General features: G+C 46.6%; 1 protein-coding gene across 8 annotated transcripts in view; it reads left to right on the top strand.

The window, feature by feature from the left end:
* Positions 1-16,600, top strand: part of PTPN3 (protein tyrosine phosphatase non-receptor type 3) — a 149,121-nt gene that overhangs the window by 24,116 nt on the left and 108,405 nt on the right. For 2 of the 8 annotated variants that reach the window (XM_082403830.1, XM_082403829.1), the window contains exon 1: positions 14,228-14,370. The exons of 2 other annotated variants lie outside the window; for them this stretch is intronic. The gene's annotated coding sequence lies outside the window, so the exon portion shown is untranslated. Of the gene's footprint in view, positions 1-14,227; positions 14,371-14,637; positions 14,868-16,600 lie in introns of those variants that run through there. 4 more of the 8 variants (XM_082403832.1, XM_082403833.1, XM_082403834.1 and 1 more) reach the window with 4 other exon arrangements.

The following is a 16,600-nucleotide window of genomic DNA, read 5'->3' as shown; positions in this document are numbered from 1 at the left end:
GCCCCACACACCCTCATACCCTCATCATAGACTTTAAGTTCATGCACCGTCACACCTTCGCCCCAGAATGTTCTCCCCCTTCTATACCTGGTCAGTTCCTCCTTGCCTATCAAAGTCATCTGAAGTGTCGTCTTATCCTTGAAGTCTTCTCTGACCCACCAGACTATACTCCCTCAGTGTCTTGCTCTCATTTCTGATAGATTTTATCTCACCCCCCCTGGGAATAGTCTATTTGTCTCTTTTATGAGTCTGCGATCTCTATAAGGACAAGGACAAATTTGTCTCTTTTATGAGTCTGCGATCTCTATAAGGACAAGGACAAATTTGTCTCTTTTATGAGTCTGCGATCTCTATAAGGACAAGGACAAATTTGCCTTTATATCCCAGTGCCTGACAGAGTGCTTTCCAGCCCCCATGAGTGGGTGGATGGGGAGATAGATAAACTGAATGGATAACAGTCTCTTGCACAGAAAAAGATCTTCCAAGAGAAGACCTAGGACAGACTGCTTCATTAGATCCACTAATTTTGACAGGAGTTTCATCTGGTTCCACAACTTAGTGGAGTGTACCATGCACTACACCAGGCTCTGTGCCAGCGGAGCAATCAAGAACAATCTCTCCCCTCGAGGACCTCATGATAGTAGGGGAGACATTGTCCTAGGCTTTTTCAGGTTGCAAGGAAAAGACATACTCAGGTTTCATAGATACTGACGAAAGGGCTAGATTAAGATACTGCCTGCATAGAAGGGTTTCTTGCGTGGAAGTAAGGAAGTATGAAAACCCCCTCTGGAACAGTGCCTCCAAGGCAGGGATGTCAAGTAGATCTCATGGAGGTTAGAATTAAAGTTCCTTGATCAGTCAGCTTTTGCCCCAGTAATAGACCATCCCCCCAAAACTCAGTGTCTTAAAACAATAACAGTTTATTTGCAGTTTGGTTGTACTTCCCATTTTCCTCCTTCTTCTGGGACCAGCAGTCTACCCGGGCTAGTCTTTTTATGGCAGAAGCAGAAGTGCAAGAGGGACAAGCTTGACCATACAAGTCTGCTGCAAGCCTCTGATTGCATCACATCTGCTAACATCCCATTGGTCAAAGCAAGTCACATGGCCCAGCCCAAAGTTCAGCAGGGAGAAGTCCAGCTACTTCTAGTGTAAGGAACTTCTGGGTCATGTGGCAGAAAGCTTGGATGCAGGAAGGAGGGAAGAATGGGGGCCAATGCAATCTCAATCTATACAACCTACCACACTCATTTTTCAGGATAGCGGTCATCTTAAAAACACATATTAATGACTTTGTTTTTTGTCTTCTCACAAATAAGCTCCATAAAATCAAGGACTTGACTGTATTCCCAGAACCTAGAACAGTACATGGCAGATGGTTGGTGCTAATCAATAACTGTTGAATGAAAGATGCCTCTTGCTGCCTCCTGCTCACATCCTCACTTCCCAAGAGATGGCGTCTGATTAGACAGGGTTGTTAAAGATGGTACAAGGTGCTGACTAAGGAGTTTGGACTTTATTCAGTGGGCAGGCCCCGGGGAGCCGTTGGAAGTTTGCAAGCAGAGGAGTAACCTGTTCGAATCTGTGCTTTAGCAAGATTAACCTATTACCAGATTTCAAGAAAAAACTGAGAGGAAGCTGGAGACCGGTTGGGAGGCTATTTATAGGAGTCCAGGTGAGAGGTAAGGAGGTCCTGGAGTAGAAGGAGGAGTCTGGGAAGGATGTGAGAACTATCATGGGGGTAGAATGGAGAGAACATGTCATTTTCTTAGATGACAAGACAGGGAGGCATTGGGGCTGGGCGCCCAGGCAGTTGGCAGATGGTCAGTGGATAAGGACCAGGTTTGTGTGATAGAGTTGACCTATTAGGTTGGGACGTGTTGAGTTTGAAGCGCTTTGGGGATATCTAGCTGGAGGTATCTAGTAGCCACCAAAAATGCAGAACTAGCCTTCAGAAGAGATTTCTCATGAATATCTTAATCTGTTCATTTATATCAAGTATTCCATTTGCATATGATACCCACGTAGGCAAACTCTTCTAAACCTGCTGGATATCCCCACGAGCTAAAGATCAGGCAAAGCAGCTTGGGGTGAGTTGTTTGGTTTTCATAAGTCTCCGTATGGAGGAGAAAAGGGCAAAGTACAGCAGCAGGAAATCAGATTCAGAGAGAGACACTTGACCTCTGCCAGGCATGAGCGCCTTTCTTTCTCTAGAACTTTAAACCCTGCCAATGACAGCCCCCGGCTTTCATAAAATCAACACATATTTATTAGTCCCTTCTCTGTGCCAGGCACTGTGCTCAGGGCCAGAGACAAGGGGATTAATATGGAAAAGTCCCTGCCCTCGGGGTGGGAGAAGGGCAGAGACTTCCAGGCTTAGGTAAGCCCAACCAAGGGATACAGGAGCTTGGATAAACGTTCAGTGGGCATTAAAAACAGGGGCTGGTCGATTCTGTCTGACTAGAGGGTGGAAGATAGTAATAGACACCAAAGGTTCACGAAAGGTCCAGGTGGATGGGGATGGACAATTATACAGAACATTCCAGATATAGAGCATAACTTGAGTCAGGGCTAGTGACAGAGGTGAACCAGCGGACTGCATTAGTATTTTGGAAGGGCTGACACTTGAGGGCAGGAGGAAGGGGAGAGGAGGGGCCAGGGGAAGGAGAGGCCAAGGTGATGCAGGACTCAGATGGTGCACGGCTTTGAACCCCAGGAGAAGGAATTAGAAATGTAGCCAGGATTTTCTGTCCCTGAAACATTTTACACAGGGGTCCTGAAGGTCTGGCTTTCCCTTTCTTAGGAGAACAAGGTAACTCATAATAAATCCTGATTGATTTAGATAATCCTGATTATCTAAAAGGAGATAAAATATTTTAATCCCCTACATGACATAGTCATGCATGGTCAAAGGCTTACAAATTATGTGCATGGTGTTTTCAGTTTGAAAACGCCTTCACACATCTTACCTCATCCAGCCCTCACAGTATTTGAGACGGAGGTGTTCCCAATATCTCATTGACATATGAGACCATTAGATTTAGAAGGAGTCCCTAACAACTACGTCTCACGATAATCATGAAAACCTGTCTTCAAAAAGCCTTAAAGATTAGCGTGAGAATGTGTAACTAAGGAAGCCTGTCTTCTCTGCTTTCAGGAATGAGAAAAGTGTGTCTGGCTGTCAAATGACTTACGGAGAACTGTGTTGGTTGGGCCAGTGATTTCCAAATGCCCTTCAGTCTGTGGACCAGTTGCATTGGATTCACCCAAGAGTGTTCGCTCCCCAGGTGACTCTGATTTACAGTCACCTAGAAAAGTGGTCATTTGGCCTCTTTTGGTTGCAAGAATAACTTGAGGCCTTAATGGTAAAAATGTGTTCCATAGGCCTCCTGTCTTGGCATCACTCAGGTAGCTTAATTACCATGCAGTTTCCTGGACCTGACCCAGATCTATCAAATCAGAATCTCCAGAGGTGGGACCCTGGAATTTATATTTTGAACAAACTCCCAAGATCTGCATGTTCATTTACTTATGGATATCTCTTACTATGTGACAGAGGCCATTCCAGGCATGGGGGTGTAATGGTGAGAAAGACCCACAATATCCCTCCCCTAAAGACACTCACATTTTGACTCAGCTCTTTGAATGCTGGGGTTTGACAACGGCCTTAACATAAATGCACGGTTGCTGTATGACTACAGGAGCCAATATGAAAGATGGACACCTCAAAGAATCCCAGAATAGACACTCAGCTGGGCCCTGGCAAGCCAGGGATAAAAGCAGTTTGGAAAACAAAGGTCACAAGGCAGAGGCCTCAGCAGCAGGAGCTCCTGTTGTGGCGGCCCCAGTTATCTCGTGCTGGTAAGAAACCACTCTCAAGACTCAGTGGCTGAAAATGACTTTTTTTTTTTTTTTTTAATTTCTCATGATTCAGGGTGTTGACTGGGTGGTTCTTCTACTGGTCTTCTCTGGGCTCAGCTGAGACAAATCTGGCCTGACTGGGCCTCTCTCCATGGAGTCCTTTATCCCGGGCTTCTTAATGGTAATGGCATGGTGGTCCAGGGTTCCATGAGGGCCAGCCACAGTGGCAAGTGCCTATTAAATATCTACTTGTGACCTGTTTGCTGATGTCCCATTAGCCAAATCAAGTCACTTTCACTTAGCCTCAGTGTGGGAGGGGACTACACAGGTATAGGACACCAGGAAGTCACTTCTTTGGGGGTCATTAGTGTAACACTTGACCACAGTTTCTCTGGTTGTTTCTTTTTTTTTTTTTAATTTTTTAATTTTTTTTTTTGGTTGGCCGTGCCACACACCTCGCGAGAACTTAGTTCCCCGACCAGGGATTGAACCCGGGCCCACGGCAGTGAAAGTGCGGAGTCCTAACCACTGCACCAGCAGCGAAGTCCCTCTCTGGCTGTCTCTTGATCTTGGGATCTCTTTGTGTGCCTTCTCACTTCTTTCCCTGTGTTCTCCAGTTTAAATTTCTACGTGAGGGGACTTCGCTGGTGGCGCAGTGGTTAGGAATCTCCCTACCAATGCAGGGGACACAGGTTCGATCCCTGGTCCGGGAAGATCCCACATGCCACAGAACAACTAAGCCCGTGTGCCACAACTACTGAGCCTGTGCTCTAGAGCCCGCGAGCCACAACTACTGAGCCTGCGTGCCACAACTACTGAAGCCCGCGTGCCTAGAGCCCGTGCTCCGCAACAAGAGAAGCCACCACAATGAGAAGCTCGTGCACCGCAATGAAGAGTAGCCCCCACTCACCACAACTAGAGAAAGCCCGCACGCAGCAACGAAGACCCAACACAGCCAAAAATAAATAAATTAAATAAATAAATTTTTTAAAAAAAGATTACTTCAGTGTTAGTGTTGCTTAATAAATAGCTAAAGAGATATTTTTTCCTCCTGAATGGGAAGGATACTTTCCTTTGCTCCATATGCCAAGGCTGGCTTTGCAGAATGGGTCCATTTCCTCCTGCTGGACAGTCCTTGTCTGTCCCCATTTCCGTGCAGGGACATAGACAGCCAGGCTGGGTTGGGTTTTCAGTGGCTCCGCCAAAGCTGGAGACAGAGCAGTACATGTTCCCACGGTCACCTCTTTATCCAAAGCGTGGAAAACTGACTTCATAACTGGCACAGGCTGTGTTTGGGTCAGGAACCCAATATTAACTACAAAGACTGACCTCAACCCAGGGAACTTGAAAAGAAACTAGATAACACTGTTGGGAAATTGTTCCCTCCTGTGAACTGGCATTTGAAATACGTACTAATATTATGCACATTTTTTTTAATGCCATTGAACGAAGTGTAATGGAAAATAATACACTGGCCTTGGGAAGTCAAGGGACTTGGGCTGACTTGAACATATCAATAAGGCAATCCAATTTCAACTAGTTTTCTCTCACATCACACGCTTGGTAGGTTCCTGGTTCTCTCTAGGCTCCCAGCATAAGAAGAAATGATGGTAGCAGACTTGCTCAGTTGCATATAATGTGTTCAGTGTGAATCTAGAGGAATCTAAATGCAGAAGGAGGGGCCCTTGAGTCTGCCTATGCAGTCAGAGAAAGCTGGTTACTCAGACTGGACAAGATTGAGAGACAGATGAAGGCTGCCCTCAATGCGTCCATCCTACAGTGGGAGGATGAAATATCGTCACAAGTGCTGACAAAATCGGCCAGCTTCCCATATTTGAGACTGTTTATGATTCTAGGTCACAATGAAATTGAAACCATGAGACACTAAGTGGGGTTTAGCATCCCCACTCTATTTCCTGGTAATTCCCTGGTAATTTCTATGTTGCATTTTACTCACTCTGTTATTCCTGGTCCTGATGTCTAAAGATGGAGCTCATGGAATTAACTAGCTCAGCAACCCAGGTAGACAACAAAGTGGTCCTTGACCTGTAGACCTTCTGCCAGCACAACTAGGTGACTCCCGGGTGTGAAGAGGCAGGGTTGATGTCCTAAATCCTTGAGTTGTTTCACATAGAAATTGAGTCATAGTGATATCTAATCACTAATTAATTATACCTTATCTGGGACACCACTGATCACATTGCTCCCTAATCTACCTATCTACATCCATTTGTGTCTCTTTTCTATCCCTCTGTTGGTCAATTAATTATCAAGCTTGCATGCAAAATTCTGGAAGAAATTCCAGAAGGACTTTAGATACAATGTAACGTTTCTTGCTCACTGCCGAAAGGCCAGCAATTTTTCAGAAGGGGCTCATAGCCCTTTGCATACCTTGCTCAGAAATTATAGTCACAGCCCACATAATCAGGAAGATCTCTGGCCCCATTCAGGGGAGTTTCCAAGAGCCTTCCAAAGGGACGTGCACGTTTATAACTAAATGCAAGTCAAAATGAGATGACTCCTGGGGTACAGGAGTTAGAAAGCTCATAACCAGTTGGGATAATCCAGGAAGAGGTAGCTGGTAAGATGGATCTTAAAGGATGGATAGGATTTCTTTCTTTTTTTTTTTTTAATTTATTTTTTTATACAGCAGGTTCTTATTAGTTATCCATTTTATACATATTAGTGTATATATGTCAATCCCAATCTCCCAATTCATCACACACACACACCCGCCACTTTCTCCTCTTGGTGTCCATACGTTTGTTCTCTACATCTGTGTCTCTATTTCTGCCCTGCAAACTGGTTAAGGATGGATAGGATTTCAACAGGCAGAGATGAGAGAATGAGTCATTTCAGGAGGTTGATATGGGTGGCCTTCATTCTTCAAGGGGAAACAAGAACAAGGTTTGTGCTTGGGCTTGGACTGGGATGACCAAGGCTGGACAAGGTGGTGGCATCAAAGACCAAACTGAGAGAAGCTCACAGTGGTGAAAAAATGGAGACAGAGTAATGTTTTCTCATACAGAAGCTGGAGAACTTCACCTTGGAAGGGGAGGCTTAGGATGAAGAAGAGCAGCGTCTGTGTCGGCTTTGGTGGCTGCCACATGAAGTCAATCCCCAAGCACTATTCAGGCATCTTGGCAGGAAATCAGACAACTCTCATCAACCCATACTTTGAATGCAAAGATGATAGGCCTTAGGAGCTCTGCTGTCTCTGACCAAACACAGATTTCTTTAACTTCACATGTGACTCATGTTTACAGAGGCATCGCTGGATAGTCTGTTTGGACTGTGATGCAGTGACTATGTGTACCATGGAAAAAATGAGAAAGACATCCTAGCAGGACGCCAGAGCGCAGTTGAGGAAATCCTGTGATGTGTCATCCATGCAACGCTAGAAGGTCAGCAGAGCACGGGGCAGGCTGAACAGCGTCCACCGTTCTTGAAATGTCACCAGGGGGTGGGAGCACAGTTTTCTGCCGGGCCCAGATCAGGTTTCCAGCGTCTCAGGGATGAAATGGTCAGCCAAGCTAGGACAGGTTTCAGATGACCGCCTTTTCCTGAAGGCAACTCAGTCGAGGCCTGGGTCGTTGCAGTCCCCCATCTTCTTTCTCTGGCCGTTTTGTTACCAGCTGTGTCAGGAAAGCATCACTCTTGATCTTAAGGTCACTGAAAGGACTTTTTACTTCTCTTTCATCCTTATCCAAAGCTCTTCTTTTCTGTTCCATTCCTCAGCCACATGCATTTCCAAAAAAGGAGTAAGAGTTCTTGACTTAACGGCTGTTTCTTTTGAGCAAGCTATACATTGTCAGGCCCTGGTCATACTTACAGCCTTGACTTGTCAAGTAACCTATGCTCTGTGCTTCGTTAGCAAAATTTAGAGGGAGTCAAAAATGTAAAACAATTTTTAAAATATATTGTGCATACATCATTATTTTTTTCCAGAGAGAACTGGTTTACTTTGAAATAAGTTATATGTCCCACAGTAGATAATACAGAAGGTACACAAATGTTTATAGCAAAAAGTAAACACCCGTCCCTCTCTTGCCCCACTTGTCCAATTCCTCTTCGGGAGGTAACGACCTTCCTTGTTTCAGTTTGGTGTGTACTCTACATACTTCAATGTGTTTATTTTAAGGTCCACTCCTCTAAGCACCACTATGACTGCCACCATTACTGCCTCCTTCCAGTCCCATGGTTAGCTTGTTCTTGGCCCCAGGAGAGCATGGTTAGATGGATGCAGTCAGAGATCCAAGGTCAAGAGCAGAGAGCCTGAGAGCTCTCTATTAGGGGGTCCATATTTGCCTGAAGGGAATGTTCTCTCTCCACATCTCTTTCCCTCCCCTTCTGCCCCTCTACACATGCACCTCCTTTAAGAAGCTGATGCTCTTGTCCTTAGTCCCATTCATCAAAGCATCAGTGATACCTACAAGATCATCTCTTAGTAAAATTTCCCATCCTTTTCGTTTATTACTCACACTATGTTCTTGGTGTGCACACATTGGAGGCTGTAGGACAGAAGTTATAAAACTTCAGTGTACATAAGATTCTTATAGTTAATTATAAAATGCAGGTCCCTGGGTTCCGCAATCAGAGATTCAGAAGGTCTGACCTGAAGCCAGGAGTCTGCTTTTTCACAAGGACTCCTTCTCCCAAGGTGAACTTGATATATGGTTCCTGGATCAAACTTTTAAAATGCTGCCTTCAGTATTGTTCCTGACTCCTTTCCCTTGAATCGTCTGTTAAGGAAACCCTGAGTGTTTCCTTTATCATTGCTGATTTTTTAAAGCCATGACCTGTGTGTGGACTCTTCTACATTGCCTGGGTGTTTTTCTCTTTCTCCTTCTGTTCTCGGGCACTTGAACCTTCAAGGTGTGGTTGGGAGACTTGACAAACCCATTCTCTCTGGGTTTTGTAAGATGACACCACTCCTTTCAAGGAAGGCCATTGCTTAAATACTATCAGCCACAGCTCAGGACGCCAACTTTCACTCTCTGCATTTCTCTCCACTTCAGAGTCCGATCTCAAAGTCCCTAGACTAACATTTCCATTTTACATGCAGCAGGAAATCTATGTGGTGGTCCATGGGGCTATTATGGTCCTTTTGGTCCTCTGGCATATCTACAGCATGTGCACAAGAAGAGTGTTTTTAAAACTCAGGTCTATGTATCCCTGAGGGTTCGCTCATGTATTCTTGGAGGTCTGAAAACCCTCTGAGATAACTGTTGAATGTTATCTTTCCATTTTGATGATAATATTAAAAATATATGCATAATCTGGATCCTGTGGCTGACTCCCTTACAGTGGAGGGCTGCTACATGAATTCAGTTCCCATATTCAAAGCGACAATTTAAAGGGACAGCATTTAACTTTTGGTGTGTTGACAAGCATATTTGGCTTCCATCTGGCTCAGACTGAAAGACTGAGTCCTTCCTGGGGGTGACAAGGGGAGGGCCCTCAGGTTCTGGCCCCTGGTACCTCTTTGGCTTCATCTCCTGCAGCTTGCCCCTTGCCCCACCAGCCTCCTTACTGTAGACGTGCTCCCTTAAGGGCCTTTCTACTGTTATTCTCTCTGCCCAGAAGGTTCTTCCCTCAGATAGCTGCATGAATAATTCCCTCATCTCCTTCAGGTCTTTGCTTAAGTGATTAAATTTCTCAGTCCTATTTCAAATTGCAATTCCACACTCACCCCACCTCCATCCCTCTGCCTATCACCCTTACCCCTGGTCTCTTCACATACAACAACATTCACTTATTCATAATGTGTGTTGTTCATTGTCTGGCTTGCCCTGTTAGCATGCATGCCCACAAGAGCAGAAATGGTTGTTTTGTTCACTGATGTCTCCCAGGCACTTAGAGCAGTGCCTGACACACAGTAGGTGTTTAATAAATATTTGATGAAGGAATGAATGAATTAACAACATTCACCTCATCTCTGTTCTTGTATTTATGCTCAATTTGTTCATCGGTTTTCCAGACAAAACTCCTCTTTTGGCAGTGATGATTTGCAATGGAAAGACATTTTTTAATGGCTAAAACTTTACACTTAAAAATTTGTGTTTCTCAAAGTGAGATCTATGTGGTCCAAGAATTCCAAGAATGCAAGCTGAGGGGATGAGGGGTCCCAAGTCAGACTAACACGTCTCTACAGGCTCCTGACTTGACCACTTCCTCTCCCTCCCTCCTGGGCCAGGGACAGACAGCCTGTCGCGATCTGCCACCGCTGGACAAGCACAGACAGGCCTCCGTGAAAGGAACCTCTCATGTTTTCGCCCAGTTTGAGTGTCATTTTCCCTCTCTTTGCCTCGCTTTCTTTGGCTTGCCAACTTTCAAGTTTGTTTCATTTTTCCTGATAATAAAAGAAACACACTTACTGTAAAACAAGATTTAGGGACCTCTAAAGACATACAAAGAAATAGATGCCCAAAGACTTGAAATTCCCCTGATTTGTAAAAGATACCTTCTGTATTTTGTTTCTCTGCTTATAAATGCAATACTCAGACACAGCCGCCACCATTAATATTTTGGTGCATTTCTTCCTAGTCCTTTTTCTATGTGTATGTATTAAGATGAAATATAGGAAGTTACTGATATTCAACCGTTGTTGACCTAGGAAATGGCGATTTTATATGGTATACACTAGTCATTCACACAGTTGAAGCCATACTGTGTGTATAATTTTACATCCTATTCTTTTCACTTGTCATTATAACAGCACCACTTGCCCATGTATTTGTGAGCTTGCGTTAACAGCACAAATAATTGATGAGCATTAGCATCTCAGCTGGGAGCCCTGCCTCATAAATCATTGAAAACAGTCCACGTGGTGCCCAGGCTTCCTGAGTCTTGACATGAATGACAATCGCAGTGATTCTTCCAGGAAACTCGTCCTATAAATGCCCCCAGCCAATTGCCTGGGTGCAGTACCTGGCACCAGATTTTCTGCCCAAATGGCAGCTTCTGGGAATGCTGCTAGTAACTGTGTCCGGTCGTTCATCTTGTTCCTCTTAAATGAATTCGTTCCTTACCAGTGATGCATATTGGGTTTGTGGTATGTCTTCCTCTCCAATGAAATGACTCTCTTTGGCTTTTTGTGTTTCCTGTTGTTTGTTTAGTGGTTTCTGGGCCAGGTACAGTCTACCAGCATGATTGAAAGAGAGAGCTGACTTTTTTTAGCTTACCAGCAGTAGGAGGGCTGCTTTTAGGGCCCTGGCTTTCTCTCTGCAAACATCATCAGACTATCAAGTCTGTACTTTTTCATCACAGCAGAGTCCTGAGGAGTCCATGGACCATGTGGTCCCTTTATGTTGTGATTCTGCCTCCAAAATGATTGCCCAGGGACAGTAATCTATGTGGGTCCTCATTATCTGAGACTGGGGATAGCCTTGTTCCTCACGGGGTCTCTATTTGCTCTACATCTGGCTGGGTTCAACCACATAGACTAAGAAGATTATATGTCCATCCGAAAGTCCCATTTGCATAAGGTTTGGGAGCTTATAAGGTCAACTGTCATTGCTGATAATAACATCATGTCACTCCAGGTGCAACAGTTTAAAAGGATGAACTTTAACATTTTGGCCCCAAGAAGAAAACAGTAACAGGAGACCAGAACATTTAAAGGTAATCTACAGCGTATAAACATATCAAAGGGTTAGAGAAAATAAGGCAAAAAGACACAAAAAATGAAATATGCGGTCTCTCTTATGATCGATACATGGCAAGCAGAGAGGCAATATTATAAATATTGACCCTGGCTTTGAGGTCAGTCCAACTTGCATTCAAATCCTGACCCTGTCTCTTACTAGTTGTGAAAGGCTCCTAGATTACTTCCTTTTCTGTAAAACTGACCTAAAAACACCCACTCTGCAGAATGACTGTATGGAGTAAAGACAGAATATGTGTAAAATATTGATCACACGTGAGCTTGATAATAGCAGTTATTATTGTTATTATTAGACACACAAAACTTCAAGAATTTTTGATTTGATCTTTTAAATGTTTAACATTGCAAACACAACATTGGGACAGTAATAGATAAACTTAAAAAGAAAAACCAACCTCACTACCCCCCAAAATCAGACTATTTACATTTTCCCATATTTCCATTACACAGGGTATTTGTATTTTCAGCTTTTCTTCACCTAACATTGTACTGTAAGTTTCCTCCTGTTGCAGCACGGTCTAGTTTAGTGTAAAATAGTTATTATTTCAACAAATATACCATAATCTAATTAATCATTCCTCTATTTGTGAACATTTATTTGTTTGGGGAATATTCTTTCCTTTTGTTCCTGTTTCTGCTATGGTGAGTTGAAATGCACGATTTAAAAAATATTTAGGCCTTTTTCCTTAGGTGTATAGATATTTTTTAGCTCGAATTTGAGCACTGTATAAGCTAATGACTGTTTACTGTGGAGAAGGAAGAGGTAGCTTCAGCCTAGTTTCTAGTGGAAGGCAAATTGGGACAACTCCAAGAATCCTCATGTTTATTAACCTCGGTTTCCTCATCTCAGCACTTGACAAACTGGTATGAGGATGACCGATAACTGAGGTAGGCACTCAAAAAATGGATCTTTAAAGTGGACTAAACCCGCTCACGTTCTTGATTTCATTCATTCCCCACACAGCGCCCAGACCGAAGCGGTAGGTATTCATATTATCTGAAGCACAGAGGTAGGTATTCATATCATTTGGGGTAAGGTTCTTACCCCAGGTCACACAGCGGCTGGGAGAGGACGGAGAACGTCTTTCGCGGATTCTGAATTCCCAGCTTTCCCACTGGGCTTTGAAAAAAAAAAAAAAATGCCCCCAGACCCCACCCTAACTGAGGGCGGGAACCGAGTGGCTGAGGGTCCAGCTGAGCTCTGCGGGAGGTGTCGCTCGCCCTGCCAGGAGGCTCCGCCTCCCGGGCGCTCGGTCCCCGCCCGGCTCCGAGCATGCCCAGTGCGCTCCCCGCCGTCCCAATGGTGCCGGGAGGGCGCTGCAACTCCAGGTTTTGCTGGCGACCGGAGGTCCGGGGGCGGATGGCGGGGGGCGGGGCCGGGCGGGTCCTGTTCCTGGGACTCCCTGGCTCGGTTGAAATTCCCCGGACAAGACGCTCGGGCGGCGCCCTGTGCAGGGGCGCAACTCCGGGGCAGGGACCGAACTGAAGCACCAGGTGCTGCCGGCTGCCGCCGAGTAGCCCTAGGCCCACAGGGCCCCTGGACCCTCAGGCATCTGGTCCGGACAGGATGATTACAGCCGTCACTCCATCCTTTCATTCACATATTCATTCAACAAACTGTTTTTGAGCACCTACTGTGTGCCAGGTGCTGTCGTAGGGACTGGGACAATGTAGTGAAGACGGGCAGGGCTACAGCCCCAGAGCTAAAATTCCGTAGGTGAATACACAGTAAGAAGTAAGCAAGTCAGGGGAAAAGGCAGTTACCGACCTCATCTCCTGCTACTTTGCCCTGCTTGCTATTTCCTAAGCAGTCCTGGGCCTTAGTGTCTGCACTGGCTGATCCCTCTGCCAAAGATGCTCTCCCCAGTTTATCTGCTTGGCTGAAATGTCTGACCACCTCATTGAAAACTGCACTCCCTCCACCCCAAGTTTCTTTCCCTCTCGTAAAGCATATCACCTTCTACTACTTGTCTATCGCCTGCCTCTCTTCCGCCAAACTCCGGCAAGGGACAGGATTTCTGTCTATTCACCGCACGTGAAGAATCAGAGTAAGTGATCAATAATTATTTGTTGAATGAATTAATGGATAGTGATAAATGTGAAGAAAATAAAGTGAGGACATGGAACAGAGGGCTAACTTAGTAAGGTGGTCAGGGAAGGCCTCAGAGAAGGAGGACCTACGTACAATGAGAAGGTTCCAGCCACGGGAATAGCTGGGCAAAGACGTCCCACACAGAGGAGGAAAGGCATGTGTAAATGTCCTGAGGCTAGACAAGTTCTGAGTGTTTGATGGACAGAAAGGTGCTCATGGGGCTGCAGGAATGCAGGAGCCAGATCAGGTAAGTCTTGGGAAGAAAGTTCAAGCCAGGAAGTTTCTAGTGGAACGGGATGGGCACTGCACTGGGAGTCAGCAGGACCCCAGCTCGGCAAGACTTCTCCTTAAGTCAAAGATTTGTTTAGCGCCGGCTGCTCGACATCCCTAGGCATAAAATCACTTAGGGCTGGGCACACAGTAGGTGCCCAATAAATGGTAATGGAACGAATGCCTGCGTGCATGCGCGAGGGGACACCGGCCTGCACGGAACTCGGCAAGAGAGCCCTGGTGGCCCTGGGAGACGCGTCCGAGCACACCGGCCTCGGGTGGGGGCGGGGGCGTCCCGCAGGGCGTTCCGGGAGCCCGCCCCCCGCCCGGCGCGCGGGCCCGTCGCGGCCAGCCGGGCCGGCGGGAGCCGCCCGCGGGCGGCACTGGGCATGCTCAGACGGCGGCCAGGTCGCGCCGCGAGCGAGCTTCTGCGCCGCCCGCACGCGCGACCTACCTGGGCGCCCCGCGCCCCCAGATGCTGCAGGTACGGGCCGGCGCGACCCCGGCGGGCTGGGGGCAGGGCGCGGGGCCACCGGGGGCCGGGGTCGCGCTGGGCGCTGCCCCGCCCCCACGCTTCCCCAGGCGCGCGGCGAACGCGCGGGCGGGCTGGCGGACGCGGCGGCCCCGGGTTCCCGGCGCCTCGTCGGGGCGGGGAGGGGGCGCCCTGACCGCGCTCACCTGGTGGGGCGCGGGCGGGAGGGAGCAGGCCGGGCCGGGTGGGGCTGGGTCCCGGCGATCCGGGAGGGCCCAGCGGCCGGCGATCCGGGAGGGCCCAGCGCCGCCGCGACCGCGGCCCCTGCCCCGGCCGCCGAGGGGTTGCACAGCCCGCGTGGAGCCAGCCAAGCGCGGCGGCCAGACCTTCTTGGCTCCCAGGGCGAATTCGCCTCTCGGCTTTCAAAGATGGCATTTCCTGGGCCTGGCACGAACTCCAGCGCCAATAAATCCTCCCCGTTCCACGGGTGATATGGAATGATTTATCAGGTACCTGCGGTGAGACAGCTGCAGTGGGGGAGTGTATGTGAGAGCGCCCAGTCCCCCGGAAATTCCCGTTTTCAGCAACCTGAACTTACTGAGAAGTTGAGGTTGCCTTAAAAATTCATGGGAAGTTGAGACTAGTTGACACCTGGGTTTTCCGAGGTGGGAAAGAGCTTGTGACTCGGAAACTGGAGACCTCCGTTCAGGTTGGGCTCCCCCTTGGCCAGCTGGTGACCTTGGGGCGAGTTGTCTAACCTCTCTGATCTTCATTTTCCTCCCCTGCAAACAGCCGGTAATAATGCCCACCTCACTGGGTTGTTGGGTGGATTAAGTGGGATAAATTATGTGGAGGTGTTGGGCACCGTGCCCGTCCAAAGCAAGGAAGCAGTTGGCATGATGGGAATTTAACTCGTTTAGAGACCCTCGTGGCTCCCATTTCACCAGGAAATTGGAATTACAAAAGCATCTTCAGAGCCTAGTGCCAGATTGACAGACCCTGTCTTGTGCCCAGGAGAACTTCTACTGAAATCTTTGGAAAAACAATTTAGCAGAATTGTAATCGGAGAGCACCTTCTTTAAAAGCAGTTTTATACATTCAGAAACTCCAGAAGTTGGCAGTTCAGCTTGACTTACAAAAGAGCTGTTTTGCAAGATGATCCATCTCACAAGTGTTTAAGCAGATGATGCTTTGAAAGTAAAGCCTAGTTAGGAAGATTTCTGTTCTAAAAAGCTCCCAAACCCAGCTTTCAGTGATAATTTAAATTAGCGTTTCTTAACTTTGGCAATGTTAACATTTGAGGTTCAATAATTCTTTGTTGTGAGGCCTTTTCTAGCATTGTAGGATGTTTAGCAGCATCTTTGGTCTCTACCTAGTAGATTCCGGTAGCAATCCCTTTCCCTCAGTTGTGCCAATCAAAAATGCTTCCAGACGTCCCTCCCTGTGCGGGGGCAGGGCACAAATTTTCCCTTTCTCCCCGCTTTAGAACCACCCTGCTTTCTGTCATCAGCCTATCTGAGTTGTTTGAGAAGTTCGTTTTATGTTTTTACTATAATAACCAACCTTTGTATAGACTTGTAGAACTGCACAGAGTACATCCACGTGCATCAACTCATTTAATTTTTACAACTCCCCCGTGAGGCTGGTGTGATTCCTATTTTACAGGTGAGGAAACTGAGGCTTTGAGCAGTCAATTACACAGTATGTGGTGTAGCTGGGATATAACTCATGTCGTCTGGTTCCACGGACAGGTCTTTTTCTTCTGCATCAGGCTGCTCTTTATTGTATTGAGACTTTCAAATAGATGGCGTTCCTGATGATTAAGGCAAGATGTAAAGTAGATTGGAAGCTGGAAACCTTTCTGGCTAGTTGAAAATTAACAACAGCAAGCTATTTTCTGACGGAGAGTAGGTCATTCTAGTTAAATATTCTAGTTTATAATAAGCTCCCATAAATCCTGCATACAGTTGATGGAATACCAATTTGCAGAGAATTAGAGTAGAATAAAACGTGCCTAATACTCTGTATTGATCCTGCCTTGTCTCTGGTGATTTGCTGTCTCCTAAAACCAACTCGTATATGCAAATTAGACATTAGCTGGAATGTAAAAGGTCAGGTTACTGAAGGCATCTCAGAGTGGCTGGAGTGGCTGAGGCATTCCATTCAGCAAGCATTTATTGAGCTGCTTCTACATGGCAGATGCAGTGCTGGGTGGGGATGCAGAGTGGGCCAGTGGACTCCA

This window comes from Balaenoptera borealis, assembly GCF_965194805.1.
Source record: "Balaenoptera borealis genome assembly, chromosome: 8".
Taxonomy (NCBI): Eukaryota; Metazoa; Chordata; class Mammalia; order Artiodactyla; family Balaenopteridae; genus Balaenoptera; species Balaenoptera borealis.
Note: the sequence above shows the minus strand (reverse complement) of the source record. Positions and strands in the feature narration are given on the sequence as shown.